General features: G+C 33.3%; 1 long non-coding RNA gene across 1 annotated transcript; it reads right to left on the bottom strand.

The window, feature by feature from the left end:
* Positions 1–14,222: 14,222 nt before the first annotated feature.
* Positions 14,223–15,324, bottom strand: LOC146952388 (uncharacterized). The gene is made up of 2 exons (XR_015023660.1): positions 14,598–15,324; positions 14,223–14,522 (listed from the first exon to the last, which is right to left on the bottom strand). It is a non-coding gene; the product is annotated as an uncharacterized LOC146952388 (long non-coding RNA).
* Between the last annotated feature and the right edge of the window lie 3,292 nt (positions 15,325–18,616).

Here is an 18,616-nt window from a genome sequence, read left to right as displayed (position 1 = left end):
AAGCTACCTCATGGTGAAGGCATAGCTTCGCCCCTGCCTCTATTCCATATAATTGTCACCTTTGCAAAAATATTTTGTTACAACAGGATTTCTACTTTATGTTTTCAAGGTGATATATTTTTATTTACACTCGGTCTCTATTATACGATAGTCATATTAAAACGTAGGAAATGTTTTTATTCGTAATCAATTTCAACAATTTTTTTACCTAATTAATTTTCTATTTAGAAACATTTCAGGAACCTTAAAAAATTAAATTAAAAAAAATCAAATTTCAGCAAAAACTAAAAAGACATTAATTAAGTATGTACTTCTTCTAAGTACAATAGTTTCAACCCTAGCTGCATTGTGCTATACGAGGGTCATCGCATATGGTAGTATGTAATATGTGATTAGGTCTTATGAGGAGTATGGCTCTAGTATTTGTTATACCCTAATTTTGGACCTAAAAATACTAGCTCAATTTTTCTTTTCTTGCATTTCAAGTCATTTGATTTGTCTCCGATCAATTGCATTTTTCTCTGCATATTATTTCAATGTTATTTGCAAAATTCATGAAAAAGGGTATTTTAGTCATTTCTTGTGTCCAAACTCATTATTAGTCCTTTAAAAAATTGTTTGAGTCTCTTCAATTGGTTTGAATAAGTCTTTGTTTCAATCCTATGTCAAAGTCCATTTCAAAAATTGCATTTGAATTCATTTTGAGTCAGTTTAGCCCCTAGGGGCATTTTAGTCTTTTCATGTGTTAAAACTCTGTTTAATTTCTAAAAAAATTGTCTCTGAGTCTTTTAATTTTGCTTGCATAAACTCTTGCTTTAATTTCATGATAAAATCCATTTTAAAATTGCATCTGAGTCATTTCGAATCGTTTTGGTCCCCAAGGGCATTTTGGTCATTTCACACGAAATTTTGGCAGAGAGAGGTTACTTTAAAGTACCTCATTTAGGTAATTGGTTCGTTTTAGTCCGTTTTGTTATTTTTAAACGTTTCACTTTACGTTTAGTCAAATTTACCAATTTTTAGTCCAATTTTATTTTTAATTTTGTTTTTTTCTTAAAAGTCCTCAAACTTCTAAAAATTGCATTCAAGTCCTTTTTCTTGTTTCAAATCTTATTTTTTAAGTCCTTTTTGTTTATTTCGAATTTTATTTTTAAGTTTTTTTACAAATTGCAAAATAGTCCTATTTTTTTGTCCAGTTTATTTTTTAGTCTTTTTTTATTATTTTGCAGATAGGTCCTTGTAATTTTCAATTTTGCAGAAAGGTCCTTTTGTCAAAATCCAGCAAGGCCGAGCCATTTCAGTCCAAACACAGGTGTCAACATTCCATTGGATTACAAATACACATGTCAGCCTATAAATAGGCAACTCATCAATGCACAGCAACGGAATCAATCAGAATTCGCCAAATCATCACAAACACTTTTCCATTTCTCTCTCTCTCTCCTCCCAAACAGATCAAAATCGTAACCGTTTCTCAAGAACACCAAGAACATTCATCCCTAATTCACCAAACCCTAAATTTCCAGAACAAAGAATTGGACTGAATTGAAGCTAGTTCGTTGCAATTCTCAGAGATTCGAGTTCGAATCTTCATCATCGAATTGAGAGAACTGCAATTCAAGCACAAGTTCGAAGAAATTGTGCGATCACAGTTCGGAGAAGTGAGAAGAAGGGAGATCGAAGCAGAATCGAACCAGTGAAGAAGAAGAAGAAGAATTTCACCAGTTCAACAACAACAAATCATTCACCAGAAACTCAGAGAAGATTCACGAAGGTTTTCTTCGTCTTCTCACTCGAATCTCCAGGTAAATCCATAAAACCTTCTCGTTTTTCGTTTTAAATCATCATCGAAGGTTCATATTGGAAAATAAACGGTGAATCGAAGTGAAAACCTTGAAAAGATTTGAACAAATTGAAAACCGAAACCCTAAAACATAAAATCATGAAGATTCACCGTTTATTTTTCAAATCAGAGTTCAAATTCATCATCAGCAGAGAAAATAAGTCAGATTAGGGTTTGGTTTCAAGGAAGTTTCGAAAGATCCAAATACTTAAAAACCGTAAAGGTTCAAAACCAAATCTGTTCAAATCAGTGTAGATCGAAACGTTTCGAACGTTTTTCTTCAAAAAACATCAAGATCGAAACGTTTTGAACGTTTTTCTTCAGAAAATAGCAAGATCGAAACGTTTTGTGCCCAATCTATGCTGATTTGTGGATTAATTCGTAGTTTACGGTTTGAAAGTCATATTCGTAGTGAAAGAACGAGCGAAAAAACATGTGAAGATGAGAGAAGACGAGAGAGGATGAGAGAGTCTGAAGAGAAGAGAGAGAAATTAGGGTTAAGAGTGATTTAGACCGGCCTCCCCTGCTTTTATATTGGAGTGAACCGAATTGGTTCATTCGAACCGGTCTGGTTCACTCCTGGACCATGTGTGTACGCCGTTTGATCTAGGGTTTCAGGATCCTGGATCAATCCAACGTCCCTGATACGTTTGGATAGTCCAGGATCCATTTTCCCTTGGGCCTGGACCGTTTCCTTTCTAGTTTTTTTCGTTTTTACTTGTTTTTGCTATTTCCACGTTATTTCTTTGCTAATTGCACCCCCGTTCATTCAAAAAACTCTTGAAAAATTCCATAAGAATTTACACATGTTCTTGATGATTTTTGTGATGTTTTTGTGCTATTTGTTTACTGAAGACCCTGATGAAAAATATTAGTATACTTTCTTGCTTTATTTCTTGTTTTTTATCAAAAAAACCTACAAAAATTGCTCAAACCCATTCCAAGTGCTTGATGATTGTTAGAGATACATGTTATGTGATTCGTTGGAGTTTTATTGCTACTGTTTGTATTTGATCTTGCTGCATGTGTGTGAATCTTAGTTAATTACTTGCTTTGCAAGTCATGTCTATGAATAAGTAATGCAAATGTGCCTAAGTTCACTTAAAAATGTAAGATTCATCATATGGCTTTAACTCTCATTTTAAAAACTGAATATATACTTCTGAAAAATGTATTGAATTATGAGAGTTATGAGCTATGTGTTGATTGCATTCCATGGGTGAATTTTAGTCATATTTTGCACTTGTTTTAGTGTTAGTTTCCATGCTTTTGCTATAATATTTCTTGCCTTATTTCTCTTTATGTTATCATGTGCTACTAACCATTTTCTTGTGTTTCATGTCCCATACATTCCATAAGCATATTCCATCATTCAACCTTAGCTCCATTTCTTGCACTTCAATCCCCATGCTAAGGCTTAGAAATTTTGTAATTTCCTTTATGCAATTTTTTTAATTCTTGCAAGACCATAGAATGTATCTAGGCCAATGATGTAATGGACAATGGACTCTAATGATGTACACCGACACAAGCACCGACACATGCACACACCTCACTTTGTATGGCTAGGATATGCATGTTTAGATGTATGTTTAGGATTGAATGTTTAGATGAATGCCTAGGATTTACACTCAGAAAAATCATTTTCCAAAAAATATGAATAACATCACTCAAATCTTTTTCCTAATAAACTTTGGGATCCAAATTCCCATTGATTTTCCCTTTCTTTTCTTAAATAAAATTTCAATGAATCTTAATCATATTTGACTCTTTTTTAAAATCACTAATCAAACCTCACTTTTTCTTAAAGTCTCATGCCTTTAAGGCCTCTCAATCTCCATTCTTCAAAATTCCAATTTTCAAACTTAAAATCAACCAACAAAAAAAAACATTTTTGGAAGAGAACTACGGTGGATTTGATCCCTTAAAAGAGTACGTAGGCAAGGAATCAAAATTCCTTCAATTCAAATAAAATAAAAATTCAAACATTCTTCTCCCTCCAGTTCTTCATTTCGTAAACCCTTAGGTGTAAATATCATTTTCAAATAGCTTTTAAAAATAAAGCGCGCGCGTAGAAAGTAAAGACGGTTCCTATAGGATACTATAGTCGTTATGGGTGCCTAACACCTTCCCGTAGCGAAAACAACTCCCGGACCTCGATTCTCAAGGGTTTTGCTTATTTTTTCCCTTCCCAAGAAAAAATGAGATATCACCAATTAAAAAGGTTCAAACTTAATCATCAATGTTTGACACCCGAAAACCAAGATAAAACAGTATTTATAGAGGATTAAACCTAGAGAAAAACGAAAAGACCCTCGGTTCACGTCCCACGCCTGTCGAGCCCTTTTCTCGCCCGATTTTCCTCAACTTTCGGCCATGTGATGGTGAGGCGGGGAGACTTGGTTGAAGGATGACGTGGGATCCGTAGACTTCGGGCTTGAGTTGCAGCATGTCGCTAGACATACCCACGTGTTGATTAGAGGTCTTCCGAGGTCTTGGCGAGCTCGTAGGGACCATGCCCACGTGGCGGTGCATTTGTGAGGACTAGATCATTGTAGCGAGAACTTTACGGGTCCCTCTAGTCTTTAAGGTAGTTGTATAACTATTTATTTCTTATGGCGGTTCAAAGTGAATAAATGGATTTTTTTTAAAGAATTAAATGTGAACTTAAATATTGGCTAAATCCTTATAATCTTATAAATCAAAGGATTTAATAATCAAAATAAGCCTTGTATTATGCATTCTTTTGTACCCAAAAAAAATTGGAATTAGCCATAGTGCCAAAATTCCAATTTTTTTAATTTATATCAAATAAGACGATAAACGAGTTTTTTTTTTGCTGAACAATGGAGGGCGCAAAAGCATCATTCTAGGGTGCAAAAGCATCATTCCCTCCGCGGGTCAAAGGAGGAGGAGAAGGCAACATATGACACAATGACGTTGGACCACGACGACTCTATGACATTGAGTTGGGAACTTAAGGTTTCTATGTTTGGTCTCTAAAATGAAATAGCAAGATCCTTAATCCATTAATCAATCTATCTATTTCAAAAGGTAAAAGAAAGAAGAAGGAAACAATATTATACTAGTATGCTATTATGCTACCATAAGAACAAAGAAAAAATGAAAAAGGATGAGGCGGCAACTGTGTTCTGTAATCATCACATCAAAGAGAGAAAGAGAAACAAAGAAAGGAGAAGAAAATGATGGAGATAGCTCTTGTTTGTTTGATTCCAAGTCCTCTCTATTCTAAAACCACCTCCCAAAACTCTCTGATTGAACCTCTTTTTATTTTCAATTTTAAATTTTAATGCTATTTCAGGATTGGATGCCTCTTGTGTTCATTGCTGGTTGTTGAAAAAATAGGAGATCAAATGGTACAAACATGTATGTGCATGGTAGCAGTCCTTATGTGGCCAACAGTTGCAAAATGAAAAAACCTACCAAAAAGGAAAATTGACTTGCATCAGCAAATCAAAGTAATGTACATCCATTGTATATTGGTGGTCCATAAACTTGTTGGAATTTTTTTTTGAATTTCTTTGTCAAATGTGTTCGTGGTCCATAAACTTAAAATTTGAGTTTGTCAGAACCGTAGATTGTTATCCAAATGTTTCAATTGCTTATTGAATTCTCTTAACTATGGTGACTCTGAAAAGAAAAAAAAAGTTTTTAGTTGGACACCACCATGGTCAATTGCATTTTTAATCATAGATATGAAAACTAATAATTTGGGTGGCCAAGATTTGAGAAGGGTGACCTATATAAGTGAGTAACAAGTGACATTTTCTAATTTCTTTTAATTAATGTCGCATAATTTTTTCCAATTCCCTAACTTAATTGTTGAAGATAAAGAATGTTTTGAGTAATGAAGTTTGGAATGTCGAAGTTTCGTAGTTATACGTGTCCCAAAATATTAAGATTTTGCATTTTCCATAGTTAATATGTCAAGTTAACGAATTCTTTCAAAAAAACAAAATGTCTAAGTTAACGAATTGGTGAGAGAGGACTAGAGATCAAATAATTTCAATTTGGCAACGCCTAGAATTTCAACCCAAAGTGCAATATGCATAACAAAAGCATAAGCCAACATCAATTATTCTAGAAAACACTTAAAATTGTGTTTGTTTCAAGTTATATTTGTTGATTCCTGAGAATAAAATGATAGAAATATATATGCCTATGTTTGCTACAAGTTTACTAAATTTCATTCCCAGATATAAAATGTTCCTGGGAATAGAAAAATTTTCCCAAAGAAAAGGGTAAGAATAAATTTCATGTGGAGATGAGAATAAATTCATATGTAGTTACCTATTATAATCTCTATTTTATGGTTCCTAGGAATATTATAAAGTTAACCAAACATATTTTTTCTAAATATCTTGAAATAAAATTTTCATCTTTATATTCCAAAGAATGTTATTCCTAAGAATAAATTTGATAAACTTGAAACAAACACACCTACCTAAATTACTAGAAATTAAGGATAAATAGGCATGGCATGCACTCACTAAAAAAGGTAATAAACAAAATTTATGTGGCTTATCAATTATATTGGACTTTATGATAGAGTCTTCACACCACCGGTGGCAGAGCCCCTCTAGGGTTTGAGTGGGCAACAGTTCACCCAACCAAAAAATATTAACTTTTTTTTATTTATAAGAGAAATTTTTTTAACTTTTTTATATGGGAAATTACTAAAATATCTTTGACTTTTAAATAAAATCACATAGTGGTCCATCCTCTTTTTCATTCTCGGTATGCGTTACTATCACACTTTTAAGTAACTTTATGCTTATTGTTTATTAAAATATTAATTTTATGTATATATTATAGTTTATTTTGTGGCGCACCTCAACTTTTTTTTCCCGACTCCAACACTGCACCACATAATTTTTTTCTTCCTTATCTCTCTCATATACTATCAATTGTAGTCACCAAGATTATAAGATTGATGCCTCTGTTGTTGCCATCGGAGCCCGACTCTTCCCCCTCTTCAATTGGTGCCTCCCATTTTCTCCTTCCATTTCACCATTTCTGGTTGTAGGAAAGGGTCGTTATGATAAACTTTTTTGAAATGTTTGATGTCATTCACAAACTTGTGAGCATCATATGCACCTAAAGGTTCTTCGTTGACCAAAATAATCAGAAATCTAAAGACAATCATATCATATGCTAACTTCTTTTTGAAATCAGGTGATGCTGACTTTTCAAACATATTTATCAATTTAGATTTCTTCAAGCAAATATCAATTTTTTTTTGTTCAACCCTCGCAAGCTTATGCATGTCTCACTGTCATCGTTGACATCTCTGGCGGCAACAGCGAACGATGTCGAAACTTGTGAGGGTTGAACAAAAAAAAAATTATATCTACTCAAAGGAAGTTGACGAAGCATGTTTGAAAAATCTCCATCACCAAAAATCAACAAAAATTTAGTAGGGTAGAATTCTTTTTGGACCATGTAATATAGCAAGAATCTTTGTATTAGTAGCATTTTTCACACTTGAAATAAAATACTTATAAAGACGTGAATTTATTTATTTTTACAAAAAGTAATTATCAATAAATAAGAAAATACTTGGTCAAACAAAAAAAGTAAGTAAATCTGGCGAGGGTGGGGACGTGATAGAAGGAGATGCATGTGGAGGAAAGGGTGTGTTTCAGTTAGCGGACTAGCGATGCCATTTGTGATTCCGTAGCGGAAACTAAGAGCGGAAAAGGGTGAGGTTGCTACTGTGTTTTGTAAACACATAAAAATAAGAGAGAAAGAGAAACAAAGAAAAAGAAAAGAAAAATGAGAGAGAGTTCTTTGTTTGATTGGTTTGCACTCTATTTTCAAGTTTGAACCTCTTTTTATTGTCAATGCTGCTGCTCTTTAGCATCGGATGCCTCTGTGGGTGCATGTTGGTTGTTGAAAATACTAAACCGAAATGGTGGTACAAGCATGTGCAAGGTTGCGGTCCTTGTGTGGTAAAAAGTTTTAAAATATAAAAGCTACGGAAAAGTAAAATTGGCTTGCATCTAGAAATAGCAAATCAGTGTAACAAAATTTCCCAAAATAATTTTTCAATTGAAGATTTTCCATGTAATTATTAGGGGTGAGCCAAATTAACGGGCTTAGTAAAAAATATCTTATAGGTTCTCTCTACTAAAGTTAGTCATGTTGGGTTTCAAACTATGTAGTCGGGATTCTTGATAGTTTAGTTTAATTTATCAAAATAAAAAAAAATGGTTCTCCTCCCTTTCTTCTTCCCTCATTCATGGGAGAGGGATGAATTTGGTCTACTTTTGGTCCAAAATCATCACTCTACATCACTTTATCTCTCATTTCATGTAAACAAGTGGTTTTCACATGGATAATATTTTTCTTTTGTGATTCCCATGATTTCGTTATTATAGTACAACATTTTTTTTCTCGTCTTCTTAACGTAGCATTGTTTGGTTTTATGTCTTGTAGCAGTGTTCGCTTGGTTCAAATAGACAGATCGACTTCGATCCATTGCTTATTTGATTATTGACTTGGATGTCAATGATTATTTAAATTTAAGATATATGCTAATAATAAACCTTTAAAATACTTGAAAGAAATATGCATTGATTATTCATCATTAAAACATGATTAACTTTAGTAGAGAGATAAAAAAGATTACAATATACTCCCTCCGGTCACATTTATAAGCAAAAAAACACTTTTTAGATTCACTCAATTCTTAATGTATTTGGTCAATATATAGGTCAAATACATTATGTATTCAATGAACCTAAAAAGTGCTTTTTTGCTTATAAATGTGACCGGAGGGAGTAGTAATATTTTGGATCAAAACACGAAGTTTATAGTTTTGTGTAAATTATGATAATCTATTTGCATCCATAGGGTAAGTTATCAACCTAAACGACATTAAAAGAAGAGTAATGATATCTTGACAACCATTTGATGACAACTTTTGTGACAACTTTACTTTCCTTTCTTCTCATTGGTCAAAAACAATAGAGAGAGAAAAAGGAAGAGAGATGATAAGTACATCATGTGAGTATGAGAGGGAAAGTTGTACAAAAGTTGTAATAAAATGGTTGTACAAATATCATTTCTCTTAAAAGAACTTCAAAAATCTTTTGTATAATGTTGACTTATTGAATCGTTTCTCTCTCATTACCATCATTCATAAAAGAAAAGTACATTTTAAGTTTAGTTCATAAAGTTCCTTCAAAAGAAAAAAATTAGTTCATCGAGTTTACACCTTCAATTGAATCATTTGCATCTTCGCTAAACTCTCACCTTGTCTAGCATATTTTTACCTTCATCTTTTTTAGGATACATATATATGTAGTATCTTATAAGTATCTATGTGTATCTTGAAGTATCCAGTAAATATCCGTTGAAATATTTTTTTAAAGTTAAAAAATTAATTATGATACTATTGTAGAGGTGATCCTGCTACTTCTTAAGTACATATATATCCATGAATACCGATGGAGTATCGATATCCATACAGATACATCTCCATCTTAGAGTATTCAGACTTCATAGACAAAGATACAATGTGTCCTCACATCATTCACGATTGACTGTAGCCTCTTTTTAAGGTGGGTCCAACACATAATAAGGCCATAAGAGAAATCTAAAATAGTAAAATGAGGTCCTTTTAAGTTAATTGTAATATTTTAGTAATATATATATATATATATATATATATATATATATATATATATTTATTTAAATTTTATTTATTGAACTATTAGAACATACAAAGAACTCGGGACTCTTAAGAAACATATCAACTGCATGATTAACCATTAGCTTAAGACTCTTAAGAAACATATCAATTGTGGGAAGCATAGCTTGGTCAGCTTGATCATTTGGGTCAGCCTTTAATTTATATCAGTGTTACGGTCATGCTAACATGTGTCTTTGAAGGCATGTGTTAAGGTTTTCATAAATAGTAAATATTTATTAAAAAAAAGTAATTATCAAAAGTTTGATAAATAAATTTGCACGGTTTTCGATATATAATTTTCATCTTTGATACCTCCAAACAATATATCACAAGATAAGCAATATATCAAAAGAAATATACCACCGAAGATATTACCAGGTTGATTCACGATATCAAGTCACTCTCTTTGAGATGTTTTGCGGCACTACTCGGAGTTGTGCAAAATTTGAAAAGAAATTTACCACCGAAGATATTATCGGATTGATTTACGATCATGTCGTTCTCTTTAAGATGTTTTGCGGCACTACTCGAAGTTATGCAAAGTAGAGTATCAACCATGCTTGCCTCCAAGATAAAACATGATTTCTTATTGATATCAAGTACGTGACATATAAATCTCACCATGCAATAAACAAAAATTACTGCTAATATCAAAACCACAATGGGTGTTGATTACAAAAGCATGCAACTACATTTACATTATATAATGTATGCCCTCCCTCGTGACTTGAAGATATTGGCATTACATGTAAGGAAAAACACATGCTCTATGCTTTATACGAGGTCTGCAATTTTCATGAACTTCACGTCTATTTGTGACAAATGTAGTAAAGTAAACAAGATAGCCAAGTTCAAAAATTAAGTGAACGACAAATATATCATGGTGGCATTTACCATGGGAAGGTTTAATCCTTTCCCACCATGGGAAATGTTACTTTTTACCTCAATGTGGCACTCAAACAAGTTTCTTTTATTTTATTTGTTTTTTCAATAATTAAAAAAGTTAATATTTAATAGTATTATCAAGTTTACTAGTACAACCCCTATTTCTATGAAATCATATATGCACCTCACCCATTAACAAGTAAATGCTTTATCACGTAATTATTTTTTTGTTGATATCTAACCTTTTTTTTAATTTGACAAACTTTTTTTTTATAGTAAGGGTTTAATTTACGATAGAGTGTTGGTTCAGGTTTTGTGAGTTTATTTTCGGATGACTACAAAAGCCCAAAAAAGGCCCACTCACTTAACATTACTCTATATATTGTGGGGTCCCAATATTTGTTTCAAGTAAAAAACCAAAAAGTTGAAAAAGGGTAGCAAGTAAAAGATCACAACCATTTAATTTTTTTATTATTATATCTATGGTCAAAAAACACCTTTCCCACGGTGGGAAAGGATTAGCCCTTCCCAATGTCACATATTTTATTGTTTATAATCACACAAAACTATAATTTTACGAATTTTTTTGGACTAATACCTCAATTTCGTCCTTGAATTTTGACAAATCGGCCAAATTCGTCCCTGAATTATTCGAAATAGCTATTTAGTCCCTGAATTTTACAAACATCCATCAAATTGGTCCCTCCGTCAAATTGCTCCGTTAGTGGTGATGACATGTCCTCTTGCATGCTTTGTTGTCCTGTACACGTGTCAACAAGGCAGCCACGTGTACTGTAACACCCCGTTTTCCCAACATAAAAATTTCATTTAAAATCAGAGTATTTTGATCACAACGGAATGTCACATACTTCATTTAAATCATAAAATGGATAATAATAATAATTATCCTTCAAATTCAACATCATAAAAAAATCTTAAACTATTGCAGCGGAAAATAGTTCAACATTTTTTTAGTCTTGGCACGCAGGCCTTATTGGAAAATCTCATAAATTAGTTCATAAAAGAGACACAAAGGAATAGAAGTAAAAGCAAGCCCCCATCCCGTTACGTATCAGAGCACCTAGACACCAACTGAGGAGTCCACTCACGAACGCCTCTAATCTTTATTACCTGCACATTACCCACGGTCGAGGCAACATATACGCAGAAGGGGTGAGATTTCATAATCAATACATTAAGCATATAATCCAATAAAATGCATTTAACAACTTAAACATTAATAACATATCAACAATTAACAATTGGCATATTTTTCATTACATAACAAATACGATCATCAAATACCATTACTAATTTTCATCACAAATCATAATCAACTTAACACTCAACTTGACGACACAACTCATCCTTGACCATGCAACTCTATCAACTCAACAACAACCCTACAACACGACTCATCCTTGACCATGCAACTCTATCAACTCGACAACAACTCGACAACTTAGACATCATGAACTTCTTGATATGCAAATGCATGTGGTACCAATCAGCAACAAAATGAGCATAATAGGCTCTTCAACGTGTGAGCACAAAGGCTGCCGGGCCTAAAGCCCCCAACTTTAATGAGCACAAAGGCTGCCGGGCCTAAAGCCCCCAACTTTAATGAGCACAAAGGCTGCCGGGCCTAAAGCCCCCAACTTTAATGAGCACAAAGGCTGCCGGGCCTAAAGCCCCCAACTTTAATGAGTATGCAATGAACTCAACTTCCAACAACTTAGACAACGACGTGTACAACTCATACGACTCATAAATCATGGACGACTTCTTAAATTCCAACAACATAAACCGACTCATGCAACCTCAAGACACTAACAGTCGACAACAGAAAACAGCAGCAACATACAACAATTAACAACGCTTGAATGTGTTAACATTCACATAAAGAATTAATTACATCAATATAAATATCATAAAACATCATTATAGCATTCATGCAGCAACACTTCTAGTGTCAGTCACCATAACAGACTTCTGGAGCTTATGAAAGCATCCTAAACAGCTCTCTAACTTATTTCTAAGGTCATCTCAAGACTACACGTGCGAAAGGATCGCATCGGGACAATTTTGGGCAACTAACAGCCTAACTCGCAGTGGCGAGTAACTTCACTCGCAATGGCGAGCAAAGTGTGCATTCTGGGTTCCTACGTATTTACTCGCAGTGGCGAGTTATTCTGCTCGCGGTTGCGAGCTCACAGGTCACTCGCAGTTGCGAGTTGCATTGCTCGCAGTTGCGAGTTCTGGGTTCTAGCTCGCAGATGCGAGTGTTCTTGCTCGCAGGTGCGAGCGATGAATGTCAGTACGGCCAGAAACCTAAAAATCACAACTTTTCACCTATATTCACGATTCCTTCATCCAAATAGCATCTAATTATCATCTTAAGTCATATCTAAGGTCTGTACACTAATTTTGCATCAATCTAACATCTGTTCTTGATTCATTCATCAAAATTGATCCTAACCTAATTCCCAATTCTCACCAAAACTTAACCTAATCATGCTAAATTCATCCTATAGAATTATACCCTTAATAATATTGAAAATTAGTCTCACCCTTACCTTGTAATTGCAGAATCGATAGCCTCTCCCTCTGGTTCTCCTCTTCTGACTTTTCTCCCTTTTCTCCAAAAGCGTTTCACGTAAAAACGTTTCCCACTTATGTCTGTATTATTTATTTACTCTTATTACTCATCTCACCTATAAACTTACTCTTTCCACCTCACAGCCCAACTTCTAATATTTTTATTTTATTTCTAATATCTTATTTTATTTAATAATAAAATAAGTCACACCAACATAACAACTTCACAACATCATATACTCCACATAATTTCTTCATAAATCGTATAACTTACTCAAATCATAAATCACATAAATTACTCAAATTATAAATCATATAAGCATATATTTATAAATATATTCTAAACTTCATTGAATTAATTAAATAGTTAAGACGGGCGTTACATGTACAATGACTAAATTGATGGAAATGGTAAAAATTCGAGATTTAACTTTTCAGTGTAATTTTTCCTGTGTTTCCAATTATACCCCTCTATGATAAGGATCGATTTGAGACTTATTGTCATAATTTAAGGACTAATTTGATGGATTTTTCTATAATTTAAGGGCTTATATGATTGATTTTATTTGCAGGGAATGAGTACAAGGAGATATGGCATGCGAGGACCAGTGATTTCAAATGACATGCATAAACAAACACCACTGAGGGGTATTGCTCCACAGAATCCAACTGCTCCTGGAATTATTAGAGTTCCAAATCCAACTTACTGGCCATCTGCTTCTACTCAATCCCAATACATGGAGTTTATCCCAACTCCAAGATTTCCAAAGCATTGATGCTTGTTTAAATTATGCTTTTAGACTGGTTTAATTATTGCTTTTTGGACTTGTTTAGTTTATGGTTTTTTGGATATGTAATCACTTAAGAACATCAAATGATTTGATGACTTGATGGATATGTAATTTGCATTTTTTGGCTATGTAATGACTTATGAACATCAAATATATGACTTATGATGGTATGCAAATGTATGCTTTTTTATAATCAAAGTGTCTGTCTTTTACTTTTTACTTTATTTAGCAAAAGTATACACCAAGGACCACAGTGATATATGTTGTAAAAATTCAAGGGCCTATTTGATGGTATTTTTACTAATTTGAGGATCGATATGATGGATATGCATATAATTCAAGGACCATTTTGATTGAAATTTTTTGACAGAAGGGTTTGATTCATTCATTGACAACCTCTTTTCATTACAGCTTTGCAACATTACATGGACTTGGCACAATACAATAGCATTCTAAACAACTCAATCAAACATAATACTCCTATCAATATCTTAATCAACCTAAGCTCACTTCCTACACAATCAACTTTATCCATCAACCTTGCCATCCAAACCTCTTCTCTGCCCCTATCATTTGGCTTCTCTATCAACCTTGCATTTCTTCCATGACCAGCACCATTGTTTTTAAAATAGCCTAGTTCTTCAGCTTCATCAACCCACACAAAAAATTTACAATTTTCATCATCATCCTATACAATTAAAAAACAAAATCAGTACTATTTAAACAAACCAATCACACATCACATAACCATTGTTAAACAAACCTTAGGCAGAGGGCAGGCATAGAAAGGCCTTCCTGGGTTTTGGACAGTGTTTGCTTTTCTTACAACACAAATTCTAGGACACCAACAATGAAGCTCTCTCACACCATCATTGTACATAGAGCTTGAAGATGAAGACCATCTGTTGTAGTTGTTTTTGCCCATACGCCCACCACCCATCATATCTGAACACCTCTCTTCAACAATGACCAATGATTTTTTAATTTCGAATTGAATCAACAAAATTTGGGTTTTATGTTTTTTGAATTGGGGAAGAACACCTACTCAATTCATGGAAGAATTTTGGGGGATTTTGAACTATAGGTGACAAATAATAACATTAGGGTTCCATATTTATATATTTGGGGAAGAAAGAGCCGTTAATTTTGAAGTGGAGAAGAAGTTGTTACTGTGTACAAGGAGAAAGAGCCGTTGCCAATTTTCTGAAAATCCATCAATTTGGTCCTTGGGAATTTTCTGAAAATCCATCAATTTGGTCCTTGGAAATTTTCTGAAATCCATCAATTTGGTCCCTGCTTGCGTGGCATCTGACGTGGTAAGCCTTGTAAGAGGTTAACGTTACACGTCACCTCCGTTAACAGACCAACTTAACGGAGGGACCAATTTGATTGACATTTTGTAAATTCAGGGACTAAATAGCTATTTCGAATAATTCAGGGACGAATTTGGCCGATTTGTCAAAATTCAAGGACGAATTTGAGGTATTAGTCAATTTTTTTGACCAAATGAATTACTCTCTCCGTCCTATATGTAAGCACCATTTGCCTCTAATAAAAGGGTGCTTACATATAGGGACGGAGGGAGTAGAAGAGAAAATGGTATTTTCACAAACTTGTAAGGAGTGTGTGAAAACTTTATGCGTGGATCTCGTTACAATATTAAGTGGTGAATAAACTGCATGGTTCAAGGTTAACTGGCCAATGCCCTTGCCGTAAAAAGGCACCAATGCCCAATACCAAGATACTAACTGGTCTGGCTAAGTTTTGTAGGTTGCTTTACTACAAATATCCAATGATTTAACGTAATACCTGAACTGAATTGAAGGCAAAATAAATAACACAGCAACGACTATCTTTATGCCTAATTCACTCATCTGCAAAAGGCTAAAAATTTGGAGCACAAAGTGTGTTTGGTTCAGCTTTGAATATAATTGATTCTGAGAGAATTGATTCTGATAGAATTGATTCTGACAGAATTGATTCTGAGAGAATTGATTTATGTTTGGATACAATTATGTAGAATTGATTAAACAAACTGAATGTTGTTTGGATGATTTTGATCAAAATTGCTTTTGAATGTATAATTACTAAAATAGACATAGCTAAAGGAGAATTGATAAAGGGCAATAAAGGAAAATAATAGGTTGTAATAATAAAATATACAATTTACTGTTTATAATTGATTCTAGAAAAGTTAGAAGCTAGGATTTGTAGCTTCATGGAGAATTTCTTATAATTGCTTTTTGACTAGAATTGCTTCTGAAAAGCAATTCTGAAAATCCAAACCAAACATGTTGTTTTTTGGCTAGAACTGCTTATAATTGCTTTTTAGCTAGAATTGCTTCTGAAAAGCCAAACCAAACAGGCCCTTTGTTAGTCATAAATCACCACCTAGACAAGATCATCCTCACACTACCCGTAACAGGTGGAAACAAGGCCTTATTAGATCTTCTATTTATTTAGTTAATGTACGCTACCACCAAGTTCTTTTATCAAAAAGCAACCATTTTTATTTTTATATAGTTTGTAGCATTACAATCAACCCAAATGTTACAAGGAAACACTTGAAAACACCTTTTGCATTGCACTATAAATAAATGAATTCTGTTTTAAGATACACCAGTATGCCATTTTACTAAAATTTAAAAGAAAAAAAAAATACTTGTATCTGTTGAAAACTTTAAGCATTCAAATTCTAATAATAAATTTGGAACAACACAACTCCTTCAAAAACAAAAACAGAATGCTCATTCAAATGCAGCCGGTCACACCTAGTAACGTCCTACATACATGCATCCTTTCTGCAGCAAAACTACACATCCACGCTGATAAAAATACGACACGGTAGTTCTTGTTGTATATTTTAAATATTTCAAAAGTTATTTATTTTATTCTAATTGATTTAATTAATATTATTTGAAAATTAAATTTTGCTGACTTAAGAATGATATACATTAAAGGTCAATTTGGCCAATGTTGTATATCACTACGTGTTTTGGTATTGCTGTAACCCTTTTTAAATTACCTTACCAATTTAATAGGTGATAATTGTTATACTTAATTATTTTCAATGTGCTTTAATTGTAGTAACTGAATTTGACTTGGTATACTCATATATGTATTCAGTTATCCTTAAAAGTAGTGGAACGTGCTCCATCTTCACAATATTTCTGATTTGTTATTATCATTATTAATTAATATATAATATTGCTTTATAAAATCAGCGACTAGCTTCCACACAATTTTTTTTTTTTTTAGAGAAAAACCAGTTTTTGTTCTTGCTTTCCTCCTTCATTTTATACAAAAACACTAAAGTGCCTGAGTTACAAACCTGTGTATTTCTCGTGTCCTGATAGCCTCGGTATGATTACCGCCGAGATGAACCTGTTGTATTCTGGGGGAGTTGCGCAATTCTGCGGATAATTCCTTAGTCCAGTGACATAGTCACGCCTCAGGTTTTACGTTTTATTTTCTTGTTTTGCAGGTTGTTATCCTTCAGTCATCTGCGAACAACAATCTAAGGAATTATGGCTGAAGACGATTTTGCAATGGTGACATGTTCTATTGTTCGTGTTGTTACCGGTCTTGCGACGGTGGTCTCTTACGACAAACAATTCGGTCTGATGTCAGTGGTGTTGTTCTATTTTTCACTATGTGAAAATGTGGGGGTTTGCCGTATGTTTTCCAGTTAAAGGATCCAGGTAAGTGTCCTTGCCTAATCTTGATGTATCACGTTGTACCTGTACTAGTGTTGATTTATTTGCGCCAAGGAAAGTAAAGCTATTGTGAAGGAAAGATTATTTGGAAATAAGTTAGTGTGGTGTTACCACATTCATTTTTTTTTTTAGGATAATGATCAAGTTAAATTGTTCTGCCGCACTTAAATCCTGATTGAATATAGTGATTGCAATATTTTATTCCACATGTTTTTAATGAATGTGATAGCAGCGCTAAATTGTATTTGTCTGTATATGAGAACTTTATTGAAATATTTATGCGACAAGTACGTATTATTTGAGTGAGCTTACTTTGTGATGCATATATATGTATGTTTTTGTGATTTGAGAAAGTTATAAAACTCTTACTTAATTGAATGATTATTAAATCATTTGGAAACATGGTAGCATGATATAACTGTTTGTTGGGTCACATGTATGGTTTTATTTGAGAGTCAATTATTTAATTTTCTAACACTACAACATTTTTCACTTTAGGCAACGAAACTTTAGTCCACGGCTCAAAAATCGCTGCCTAAAGGGGTAATAGGCAACGGATTTCTACATGTCGATAAGTTTGGTTACTTTGTGCAATACCCAGTAGAAAACCGTAGCCTATTCTTCACAGACCACAGTTCTAAAAGCGTGGATTACCACAGTCGTTGCCTATTCCTTATAGGCCAGAGGGTTTGTAGTCGTTGGTATGTATATCTCAATCTAAAACCGTGACCTTTTCTTATCCAATAGACAACGTATAATAAATCGTTGCATGTACCTTTTCTGCCCACGGATTTAGAATATTATAAGTCACACTTTGATAACCGTTGTTGATTATATTTGAAAACCGTGGGGTAAAAAATTTAGATTTTTTTTTTTACAATTTTTTTTTGGATTACTTTTTAATTTAATTTTTTTGGGAATAAAAATGGTATATTCTTGTTTGACAATTTTATTTTTAGATTACTTCTATATTTAATTTAATTTTAGATTAAATTAAAATGGTATATTTGTTTTGACAATTTTATTTTTAGATTACTTCCTTATTTAATTTAATTTTTTTGGAATA

The sequence above is a fragment of the Medicago sativa genome, chromosome 1 (genome assembly GCF_051527215.1).
Source record: "Medicago sativa cultivar Bolivia chromosome 1, Bolivia_mono, whole genome shotgun sequence".
Taxonomy (NCBI): Eukaryota; Viridiplantae; Streptophyta; class Magnoliopsida; order Fabales; family Fabaceae; genus Medicago; species Medicago sativa.
The sequence above is the reverse complement of the archived record's forward strand: the minus strand, read 5'-3'. Positions and strand labels throughout refer to the sequence as shown.